This window comes from Bufo bufo, chromosome 1, assembly GCF_905171765.1.
Source record: "Bufo bufo chromosome 1, aBufBuf1.1, whole genome shotgun sequence".
NCBI classification, from domain to species: domain Eukaryota; kingdom Metazoa; phylum Chordata; class Amphibia; order Anura; family Bufonidae; genus Bufo; species Bufo bufo.
The window spans coordinates 756480421-756493720 of NC_053389.1; positions in this window are offsets into that span (position 1 = coordinate 756480421).

Sequence of the window (13300 nt, forward strand, 5' to 3'; positions counted from 1 at the left end):
AATAACGGATCCGTCTCTCCGGTGTCATCCGGAAAAACAGATTCGGTATTTATTTTTTTCACATTTTTAAAGGTCTGCACATGTGCGGACCGGAAAACCGGATCCGTTTTTCCGGAACACTTGGTACCGGATCCGGCATTAATACAATTCAATGGAAAATAATGCCAGTTCCGGCATTCTGGCAAGTGTTCCGGAATTTTGGCTGGAGAAAATACTGCAGCATGCTGCGGTATTTTCTCCGGCCAAATACCGTAAAAGTGACTGAACTGAAGATATCCTGATGCATACTGAACGGAATGCTTTCTATTCAGAATGCATTAGGACAAAACTGAAGCGTTTTTTTCTGGTATTGAGCCCCTAGGACGGAACTCAATACCAGAAAACTTTAACGCTAGTGTGAAAGTACCCTAAGTCAACTGCTCATTCCCACCTCAGAATCAAGTACACCCACCTTCCATCATCCAGGTGACTCCACACAGGGTGTGCCCCAAGGGAACTACTACACCTTTTGTGCAGCCTCCTCTTCACTGTGCCAGCCCTGGGAGTGAGTGAGAAGTGCAGTGTGCCCCTGAGGAGCCATTGCAGAGGATGGGAGTGGTAGTTTACCTGATGAGGTGTTGTCATGGTGTACTCCCTCAGGCCATTGCTCCCTGAGGATCTGTGCAGTGAAAAGGTGGTTTAAAGAATCAGACCAGAAGTAAAAAAATAAAAGTCTCCCTTTACTTAGTGCAAAATATATATTGTGGTACATCCAGCAGTATTAAGTACAAAGTGCAGTTTCTGGCACTAGATGAAAAGGTATGATGGCTGGTTGTGTGGCAATTGAAGGGAACTAGCAGGCACTTGTGGATATAGGAGTCCACTGTGATAGTCAGGCTTGAAGTTAGTGTGGCCTGGTGGTTATTCTAGGTGATGGGTGTCTGACCTGTTTTATCTCACGTACCGCAGTGCTTGAAAAGCTGTGGTTTTGCTAATTGCTCTGCTGTCTAGCACACTGAAGATTCTTGGATTCTGGAAGCAGTATTCTTGATTCTGGTAATCTCCTGGAAGGATAGTCTCTTGGAGTAGGAGATCTAGAATGTACTTATCTCCTCTCTGTCTGGACTCCAACTCCCCCTCATGGCAAGAAGTAGGACCAGCCAACTCCTACCAAGAAGGGAGAAACTGGGTGGTTAGCCCTGTTTCTGCCAACCATTGCCGAACATACTTCTGCTGGAATGATCGGTATAACATGTACAAAACATATAAAACAATTGCAGAGACCTCCAGGTCTGGGGTACTGCAGAAGGATCCAGCCAATTTGAGTACTCTGACAACCTCTACCATCTACTCTATACCACTACCACTCCCTTCCTCCTCTCTGCACTCCCCCTGGGTTGCTGAAAGGACTTCTCCCGTGCTGCACCCATTCTGTAGAACTTCCTGCCCTGGACCATCAGACTGGCTCATTACATTCTAAGTTTATGCATGCCTTTGAAACTCATTTCTTCCAGGAGACCTATGTCACATAACCACAGTCTATTGCCCGTACACAACCTGATCTGGTGACAGATATCTCTCCATGATATGTCCTCAACCAGCTCCCCTTGTGCCGTCTCTCTACACTTTACATCCATGTTGGCTCAGATACTGGCTGGTGAAAGGTCCTTACAGATATACAGTGTGTGTGTATGTATGTATATATATATATATATATATACAGTACAGACCAAAAGTTTGGACACACCTTCTCATTCAAAGAGTTTGCTTTATTTTCATGACTATGAAAATTGTAGATTCACACTGAAGGCATCAAAACTATGAATTAACACATGTGGGATTATATACATAACAAACAAGTGTGAAACAACTGAAAATATGTCATATTCTAGGTTCTTCAAAGTAGCCACCTTTTGCTTTGATTACTGCTTTGCACACTCTTGGCATTCTCTTGATGAGCTTCAAGAGGTAGTCCCCTGAAATGGTTTTCACTTCACAGGTGTGCCCTGTCAGGTTTAATAAGTGGGATTTCTTGCCTTATAAATGGGGTTGGGACCATCAGTTGCGTTGAGGAGAAGTCAGGTGGATACACAGCTGATAGTCCTACTGAATAGACTGTTAGAATTTGTATTATGGCAAGAAAAAAGCAGCTAAGTAAAGAAAAACGAGTGGCCATCATTACTTTAAGAAATGAAGGTCAGTCAGTCAGCCGAAAAAATTGGGAAAACTTTGAAAGTAAGGGCTATTTGACTATGAAGGAGAGTGATGGGGTGCTGCGCCAGATGACCTGGCCTCCACAGTCACCGGACCTGAACCCAATCGAGATGGTTTGGGGTGAGCTGGACCGCAGAGTGAAGGCAAAATGGCCAACAAGTGCTAAGCATCTCTGGGAACTCCTTCAAGACTGTTGGAAGACCATTTCAGGTGACTACCTCTTGAAGCTCATCAAGAGAATGCCAAGAGTGTGCAAAGCAGTAATCAAAGCAAAAGGTGGCTACTTTGAAGAACCTAGAATATGACATATTTTCAGTTGTTTCACACTTGTTTGTTATGTATATAATGCCACATGTGTTAATTCATAGTTTTGATGCCTTCATAGTCATGAAAATAAAGAAAACTCTTTGAATGAGAAGGTGTGTCCAAACTTTTGGTCTGTACTGTATATATATATATATTTCATCTATTTAATTTTGTGTTTCCGTGTGTCGCAAAAAGATATCAACAGTTTCCCCCATAACGGTGACCTCTACAGTACCCGCCCCTTTAACAATGACCTCCACAGTACCTGCCCCTTTAACAGTGACCTCCATAGTGGCCGCCTTTTTAACCTTGACCTCCACAGTGCCTGCCCTTTTAACATTGACCTCCACAGTGCCCACCTGTAATGACCGGCGTCACGTACAGGGAGGGAAAAGGGAAAGCCCTGCCCAAGGGAGAGGGAAAGGTGGTGACCCCTGACTCACCTTGCGGCTGGCACCTGACGTCCCTAGACGGGTTCCTCACCCGTGCGGCGATCACGTGCCTAAACCCTGGCTTTCCCTAAAATGAGCCCTAGATAGTGAACGGGCCGGTGGGATCGCTAGTCCGCACCACTGACACTAAGAGGGAAACACCAGGGAGAGGACAGACAATACAGACAAACACATACACCCAGGTGGGCGACCACAGCAGACCACAAAGGTCCAACAGGGATCCGGAGGGTAGCGTTCTGGACCAACAACCAGAGAACGCAGCAACACAGCTCCAGAGGGTCAGAATAGATGTCCAGGCAGGAAGCTCTATATCTGGCAACCAGAGAAGTGTGAGAGGGGAATATAAGGAGGTTGGGAGTGCTGGACAAGGAACAGCTGAGGAGAAGGAGCTACGGATCCCTGAGTGAGCCAAAAGGGTTTGCAAAGCAAACCCAGAAAGCTACCATAAGGAAAAAGCCCTATCTTACATAGAGCGCGCAACCAACCGCTGCGACTTCCTGACCCCGGGTATAACGGAGTCAGGCGTGGTTCTTGACACCCTCGTGACACCACCCCTTTAACAGTGACCTCCACAGTGACCGCATCTTTAACAGTGACCTGCACAGTGCCTTCCCCTTTAACAGTGAACACCCCTTTAACAGTGACCTGCACAGTGCCTGCCCCTTTAACAGTGACCTCCACAGTGCCCGCCCCTTTAAAATCGACCACCCCTTTAACAGTGATGTTCATAGTGGCTGCCCCTTTAACAGTGACCTTCACAGTGCCTGCCCCTTTAACAGTGGCCGCCCCTTTAACATTGACCTCCACAGTGCCCGCCTCTTTAACAGTGAGCTCCACAGTGCCCGCCCCTTTAACAGTGACCTCCACAGTGGCCCCTCCTTTAACATTGACCTCCACAGTGCCCGCCCCTTTAATAGTGACCTCCACAGTGCCCGCCGCCTTAACAGTGACCGCATCTTTAACAGTGCCCGCCCCTTTAACAATGACCTTCAAAGTGCCCGCCCCTTTAACAGTGCCTGCCCCTTTAACAGTGACCACCCCTTTAACAGTGACCTCCACAGTGGCCGTCCCTTTAACATTGACTTCCACAGTGCCCACCCCTTTAACAGTGACCTCCACAGTGCCTGCCCCTTTAACAGTGCCCACCCCTTTAACAGTAACCTCCACAGTGTCCGCCCCTTTAACAGTGACCTCCACAGTGACTGTCCCTTTAACCCTTTAACAGTGACCTCCACAGTGCCCGCCACTTTAACATTGACCACCCCTTTAACAGTGACCTCCATAGTTCCCGCCACTTTAACATTGACCACCCCTTTAACAGTGACCTCCATTTGTGGCCGCCCCTTTAACAGTGACCTCCACAGTGCCCGCCTTTTTAACCCCTTACGGACACATGACGTACTGGTATGGCATGTTTCCCGAGTCCTTAAGTACACATGATGTACCGGTACGTCATGTGGTGTTCCGATCACCGCCGCCCGGCGGGCGGTGATCGGAACAAGGTGCCTGCTTAAATCATTGAGCAGGCACCTTGGCTAAATGCGCGGGGGCGTCCTGTGACACCCCCCCCCCCCCCGTGTCGGCGATCGCCGCAAACCGCAGGTCAATTCAGACCTGCGGTTTGCGGCTTTTACCTGGTGCGGCGGTGGTGCCATCGGGTCCCCATGGGGCTGTGGGGGGGACCCGATGGCATGGAAGGCAGCGCAATGCCTTCCTGAGGCATCTGCGCTGCCTTCCGGTGAAGAGCCTGTGAGATCCAGCCCCCTGGATCTCACAGGCCCCGGAAGCTGTATGAGTAATACACACAGTATTACTCATACAGCCAATTCATTCCAATACAGAAGTATTGGAATGCATTGTAAAGGAATATACCCCCAAAAGTTCCAAAAGTGGGACAAAAAATAAAGTGAAAAAAAAGTTTAAAAAATTAACTTTTCCCCCCCAAAAATTTAAAGTTTCAAGTAAAAATAAGCAAAAACGTCATTTTCCCCAAATAAAGTTTAAAAAAATTGGTAAAAAATAGGGGGGGGGGGGGAGTATACATATTAGGTATCGCCGCGTCCGTATCGACCGGCTCTATAAACATATCACATGACCTAACCCCTCAGATGAACACCGTAAAAAAATTAAAATAAAAACTGTTTTGTCACCTTACATCACAAAAAGTACAACAGCAAGCCATCAAAAAGGCGTTTTCCCACCAAAATATTACCAATCTAACCGTCACCTCATCCCGCAAAAAATGAGCCCCTACCTGAGACAAACTATGGCTCAGAATATGGAGACGCTAAAACATAATTTTTTTTGTTTGAAAAAAGCTGCTATTGTGTAAAACTTACATAAATAAAAAAAAAGTATACATATTAGGTATCGCCGCGTCCGTATCGACCGTCTCTATAAAAATAGCACATGACCTAACCCCTCAGATGAACACCGTAAAAAATTTAAAATAAAAACTGTGCTAAATAAACCATTTTTTGTCACTTTACATCACAAAAAGTGTAATAGCAAGCGATCAAAAAGTCACACGCACCGCAAAATAGTGCCAATAAAACCGTCATCTCATCCTGCAAAAATCATACCCTACCCAAGGTAATCGCCCAAAAACTGAAAAAATTATGGCTCTCAGACTATGGAAACACTAAAACATGATTTTTTTTGCTTCAAAAATGAAATCATTGTGTAAAACTTACATAAATAAAAAATAAGTATACATATTAGGTATCGCCGCATCCGTGACAACCTGGTCTAGAAAAATATCACATGATCTAACCTGTCAGATGAATGTTGTAAATAACAAAAAATAAAAACTGTGCCAAAACAGCTATTTCTTGTTATCTTGCCTCACAAAAAGTGTAATATAGAGCAACCAAAAATCATATATACCCTAAACTAGTACCAACAATACTGCCACCCTATCCCGTAGTTTCTAAAATGGGGCCCTTTTTTTGGAGTTTATACTCTAGGGGTGCATCAGGGGGGCTTCAAATGGGACATGGTGTCAAAAAAACCAGTCCAGCAAAATCTGTCTTCCAAAAACCGTATGGCATTCCTTTCCTTCTGCGCCCTGCCGTGTGCCCGTACAGCTGTTTACGACCACATATGGGGTGTTTCTGTAAAATACAGAATCAGGGCCATAAATATTGAGTTTTGTTTGGCTGTTAACTCTTGCTTTGTAACCGGAAAAAAATTATTAAAATGGAAAATCTGCCAAAAAAGTGAAATTTTGAAATTGTATCTCTATTTTCCATTAATTCTTGTGGAACACCTAAAGGGTTAACGACATTTGTAAAATCAGTTTTGAATACCTTGAGGGTGTAGTTTATAGAATAGGGTCATTTTTGGGTGGTTTCTATCATGTAAGCCTCGCAAAGTGACTTCAGACCTGAACTGGTCCCTAAAAATTGGGTTTTTAAAAATTCAAGATTTGCTTCTAAACTTCTAAGCCTTGTAACATCCCCAAAAAATAAAATATAATTCCCAAAATGATCCAAACATGAAGTAGACATATGGGGAATTTAAAGTAATAACTATTTTTGGAGGTATTACTATGTATTATAGAAGTAGAGAAATTGAAATTTGGAAATTTGCAATTTTTTACAAATTTTTGGTAAATTTGGTATTTTTTTATAAATAAAAATGTTTTTTTTTACTTCATTTTACCAGTGTCATGAAGTACAATATGTGCCGAAAAAACTATCTCAGAATGGCCTGGATAAGTCAAAGCGTTTTAAAGTTATCAGCACTTAAAGTGACACTGGTCAGATTTGCAAAAAATGGCCTGGTCCTTAAGGTGAAATAGGGCTGAGTCCTTAAGGGGTTAACAGTGACCGCATCTTTAACAGTGACCTCCACATTTCCCGCCCCTTTAACAGTAACTGCCCCTTTAACAGTGGCCTACACAGTGCTCGCCCCTTTAACAGTGACCTCCACAGTGCCTGTCCCTTTAACAGTGCCCACCCCTTTAACAATGACCTTCAAAGTGCCTGCCCCTTTAACAGTGACCTCCACAGTGCCCGTCCCTTTAACAGTAACCACCCCTTTAACAGTGACCTACACAGTGCTCGCCCCTTAAACAGAGACCTCCACAGTGCCCACCCCTTTAACAGTGACTTTTACAGTGACCACCCCTTTAACCACCTCAGCTCCCCTAGCTTAAACACCCTTAATGACCAGACCACTTTTTACAATTCTGCACTACACTACTTTCACGGTTTATTGCTCGGTCATACAACTTACCACCCAAATTAATTTTACCTCCTTTTCTTCTCACTAGTAGAGCTTTCATTTGGTGGTATTTCATTGCTGGTGACATTTTTACTTTTTTTGTTATTAATCGAAATTTACCTAAATTTTTGCAAAAAAATGAAATTTTTCACTTTCAGTTGTAATTATTTTTTAAAAAAAATACATTTCTATATACATTTTTCTCTAAATTTATTGTTCTACATGTCTTTGATAAAAAAAAATGCAATAAGTGTATATTTATTGGTTTGGGTAAACGTTATAGCATTTACAAACTATGGTACAAAAATGTGAATTTCCGCATTTTGAAGCAGCTCTGACATTCTGAGCACCTGTCATGTTTCCTGAGGTTCTACAATGCCCAGACAGTACAAACACCCCACAAATGACCCCATTTCGGAAAGTAGACACCCTAAGGTATTCGCTGATGGGCATAGTGAGTTCATAGAACTTTTTATTTTTTGTCACAAGTTAGCTGAAAATGATGATTTTTTTATATATTTTTTTTTTCTTACAACGTCTCATATTCCACTAACTTGTGACAAAAAATAAAAACTCTTTAGAATTTGGGCCCCTTTGCGCACCTAGGCTGCAAAAAAGTGTCACACATGTGGTATCGCCGTACTCGGGAGAAGTTGGGCAATGTGTTTTGGGGTGTCTTTTTACATATACCCATGCTGGGTGAGAGAAATATCTCTCTAAAAGACAACTTTTCCCATTTTTTTATACAAAGTTGTCATTTGACAGAGATATTTATCTCACCCAGAATGGGTATATGTAAAAAGACACTCCAAAACACATAGCCCTACTTCTCTTGAGTACGGCAATACCACATGTGTGACACTTTTTTGCAGCCTAGGTGGGCAAAGGGGCCCAAATTCTAAAGAGCACCTTTAGGATTTCACAGGGCATTTTTAACACATTTGGATTTCAAACTACTTCTCACGCATTAGGGCCCCTAAAATGCCAGGGCAGTATAAATACCCCACAAGTGACCCCATTTTGGAAAGAAAACACCCCAGGGTATTCCGTGAGGGGCATGGCGAGTTCCTAGAATTTTTTTTTTTTGGCACAAGTTAGCGGAAAATGATGATTGTTTATTTATTTTTTTCTTACAAAGTCTCATATTCCACTAACTTGTGACAAAAAATAAAAATTTACATGAACTCACTATGCCCATCACGAAATACCCTGGGGTGTCTTCTTTCCAAAATGGGGTCACTTGTGGGGTAGTTATACTGCCCTGGCATTTTAGGGGCCCTAATGCGTGAGAAGTAGTTTGAAATCCAAATGTGTTAAAAATGCCCTGTGAAATCCTAAAGGTGCTCTTTAGAATTTGGGCCCCTTTGCCCACCTAGGCTGCAAAAAAGTGTCACACATGTGGTATCGTCGTACTCAGAAGAAGTAGGGCAATGTGTTTTGTGGTGTATTTTTACATATACCCATGCTGGGTGAGAGAAATATCTCTCTAAAAGTCAACTTTTCCAATTTTTTTATACAAAGTTGTCATTTGACAGAGATATTTCTCTCACCCAGCATGGGTATATGTAAAAAGACACCCCAAATCACATTGCCCAACTTCTCCTGAGTACGGCGATACCACATGTGTGACACTTTTTTGCAGCCTAGGTGCGCAAAGGGGCCCAAATTCCGTTTAGGAGGGCATTTTTAGACATTTGGATTCCAGACTTCTTCTCACGCTTTAGGGCCCCTTTAACAGTGACTTTCACAGTGACTGCCCCTTTTAACATTGGCCGCCCCTTTAACAGTGACTTTCACAGTTTCCACCCCTTTAACATTGACTTTCACAGTGACCTTCCCTTTAAACATTGACTTTCACAATGACTGCCCCTTTAACATTGACTTTCACACTGACTGCCCCTTTTACAGTGACCGCCCCTTTAACTGTGACCTTCACAGTGCCCGCCCCTTTAAATGTAACTTTCACAGTTACCGCCCCTTTAACAGTGACCGCCTCTTTAACAGTGAATTTTACAGTGACCACCCCTTTAACAGTGATTTTTACAGTCACTGCCCCTTTAACAGTGACTTTCACGGTGACCACCCCTTTAACAGTGACTTTCACAGTAACCACCCCTTTAACAGTGACTTTCACAGTTACCGCCCCTTTAACAGTGACTTTAACAGTGACTGCCCCTTTTAACATTTGCCGCCCCTTTAACAGTGACTTTCACAGTTTTCACCCCTTTAACATTGACTTTCACAGTGACCTTCCCTTTAACATTGACTTTCACAATGACTGCCCCTTTAACATTGACTTTCACAGTGACTGCCCCTTTTACAGTGACCGCCCCTTTAACAGTGACTTTCACAGTGACCGCCCCTTTAACAGTGACTTTCACAGTGACCGCCCCTTTAACAGTGACTTTCACAATGACTGCCCCTTTAACATTGACTTTCACAGTGACTGCCCCTTTTACAGTGACCGCCCCTTTAACAGTGACTTTCACAGTGACCGCCCCTTTAACAGTGACTTTCACAGTGACCGCCCCTTTAACAGTGACTTTCACAATGACTGCCCCTTTAACATTGACTTTCACAGTGACTGCCCCTTTTACAGTGACCGCCCCTTTAACAGTGACTTTCACAGTGACCGCCCCTTTAACAGTGACTTTCACAATGACTGCCCCTTTAACATTGACTTTCACAGTGACTGCCCCTTTTACAGTGACCGCCCCTTTAACAGTGACTTTCACAGTGACCTCCCCTTTAAGAGTGACCTCCACAGTGCCCGCCCCTTTAATCAGTGACCTCCACAGTGCCCGCCCCTTTAATCAGTGACCTCCACAGTGCCCGCCCCTTTAATCAGTGACCTCCACAGTGCCCGCCTCTTTAAGCAGTATAGAAAAATGGCTGGGTTGTTATGGAAACCTGGAGTAAATCTGTGTTTATGGCAGTTGGGATTTGAAGAGAAAGACTTGGAGGCTTGTATTGGCTAATGTGGGTCATTTTTTACGAATATCTCTAGAGAGCTGAGCCCGGTGTAAAACCTTCCCGGACACCTGATGTACTTGTGTGCCAAATTTGGTGAAGATCGGTCCAGTCGTTTGGTCGCGCATAATGAACGTCCAGACAGACAGACAGACAGAAATTAATTTTTATATATATAAGACTAGCAGAAGGACACGGCTTCGCACGGGTATATTTAATCTATTTCATTTAATGTTTCCGTGTTTAACAATGACTTCCTCAGTGCCCGCCCCTTTAACAGTGACCTCCACAGTACCCGCCTCTCTAACACTGACCGCATCTTTTACAGTGACCTGCACAATGCCTGCCCCTTTAAAAGGGACCTGCACAGTGCCTGCCTCTTTAACAGTGACTTCCACAGTGCCCACCCCTTTAACAGTGAACTCCACAGTGCCTGCCCCTTTAACATTGACCTTTAACAGTGACCTTCATAGTGGCCACCCCTTTAACAGTGACCTCCACAGTACCTGACCCTTTAACAGTGACTTCCACAGTGCCCGCCCCTTTAACAGTGACCTCCGCAGTGCCTGCCCCTTTAACAGTGAACTCCACAGCGCCCGTCCGTTTAATAGTTGCCCCTGCCCCCCCATGCATGTAGCAGTGTAGTTGTGCCGTCATACGTCATATGACTGAATATTTAAGGACCTCTGAACTGCTAAAACCTGTGATCAGTTGTTATGGCAACCTGGAGTAGGACCTGCGAGCTTCTATTGGCTAATAAGGGACATGTGACCGTGTAAATGGCAGTTCGGATTTAAGTGAATGGCTTGCTGGCTTCTATTGGCTAATGCAGGTCAGTTTTGGGGAATATCTCAGGAACGGTACGTCCTAGAGAGCGGAGACCCGGTCTAAAACCTTCCCAGACACCTGAAGTACCTGTCTGCCAAATGTGGTGAAGATCGGTCCAGTCGTTTGGTCGCGCATAAAGAACGTCCAGACAGACAGACAGAAACTTATTTTTATATATATGAGATATATATATCTACACACACACAGTATTCATACTCTTTGAACTTTTCCATATTTTTTCACATTACATCCATAAACTTAAATGTATTTTATTTTGATTTATGTGATAGTCCAACACAAAGGAGAAAGTATGTGTGAAGTGAAAAGAAAATGATACATGGTTTTAGTAAATATAGTCCACCTCTGTGTATAACTACAGCTGTTCTGTGAAGGCCACATAGGTTTGTTAGAGAACATTAGTGATCAAAAAGCATAATGAAAACCAAAAACACACCAGACAGGTCAGGGATAAAGTTGTGGAGAAGTGTAAAGCAGGGTTAGGTTATAAAAAAAATTATCCCAAGCTCTGAACATCTCACGGAGCACTGTTCAATGCATCATTTGAAAATGGAAGAAGTATGACACAACTGCAAACCTACAAAGACATGACCGTCCACCTAAACTGACATCCCAGGCAAGGAGACCACTAATTAGAGGAGCGGCCAAGAGGCCTATCGTCACTCTGGAGGAGCTGCAGAGATCCACAGCTCAGAGGGGAGAATCTGTTCACAGGACAACTATTAATCATGTATTCCATTTTTGAAAGCAAGCCATAAGAAGTCCAGTTTGCAGTTTGCCCCAAGCCATGTAGGGGACACAGCAAACATGTGGAAGAAGGTGCTCTAGTCAGATGAGATCAAAGTTGAACTTTTTGGCCTAAATGCAAAACGCTATATGTGGCGGAAAACTAACACTGCACATCACCCTGAATACACCATCTCCACTGTGAAACATGGTCATGCTGCGGGGATGCTTTTCAGCAGGGACAGGAAAGCTGGTCAGTGTTGATGGGAAGATGGATGGAGCTAAATACAGGGCAATCCTGGTGGACGAGGTAGAGGGTGCAAGACTTGAGACTGGGGCAGAGGTTCACCTTCCAGCAGAACAACTCTAAACATACAGCCAGAGCTACAATGGAATAGTTTAGATCAAAGCATATTCATGTGTTAGCATGGCCCAGTCACAGTCCAGACCTGAATCCTATTGAGAATCTGTGGCTAGACTTGAAAATTGCTGTTCTCCATCCAATCTCCCTCCAATCTGGGCAAACATTTCAGCCTCTAGATGTGCAAAGCTGGTAGAGACATACCCCAAAAGACTTGCAGCTGTAATTGCAGCGAAAGGGGGTCCTACAAAGTATTGACTCGGAGGGGCTGAATACAAATGCACGCCACGCTTTGCAGATTTTTATTTATTACAAATTTTGAAAATCCTGTATCATTTTCTTTTCATTTACACATACTGTACTTGCTACTTTGTGTTGGTCTGTCACATAAAATCTCAATAAAATACATTTTATCTTGTGGGTGTAACGTGAAAAAATGTGGAAAAGTTCAATTGGTATGAATACTTTTTCAAGGCACTGTATGTATATGCTAACACTAGGTGATGGTCCCCTGAGTAAGATTAGCATTATTTATGTATTGTGTCACTACCTTTAAATTGAAAGCTTTTATGGTCAGGAAGTTCTCTCATTTTATTTGTTTTATAATTTCTTTTGATTACGTGTTGTTTACTTGTTACTCCCCAATGGTGAAGAGCTGCAGAATTTTTATTACAATAATTATTGTTCACATCTTGCATTTAATGCACTGTACATTAAATGTGCATGAAAAAATACATGAAAACCAGTGGCATAGTTGTAAGCCGTGTAGGATACAGCGAAGTCACGAACGAGGAAAGCAACTACAACACTAGCTTTTGCCAAAACAGAATTTTACTAACACGTGATAATCTCATCTACTTAAGGGCTCTTTCACACTTACGTTCTTGTCTTCCGGCATAGAGTTCCGTCGTCGGGGCGCTATGCCGGAAGAATCCTGATCAGTTTTATCCTAATGCATTCTGAATGGAGAGAAATCCGTTCAGGATGCATCAGGATGTCTTCAGTTCCGGAACGGAACGTTTTTTGGCCGGAGAAAATACCGCAGCATGCTGCGCTTTTTGCTCCGGCCAAAAATCCTGAAGACTTGCCGCAAGGCCGGATCCGGAATAAATGCCCATTGAAAGGCATTAATCCGGATCCGGCCTTAAGCTAAACGTCGTTTCGGCGCATTGCCGGATCCGACGTTTAGCTTTTTCTGAATGGTTACCATGGCTGCCGG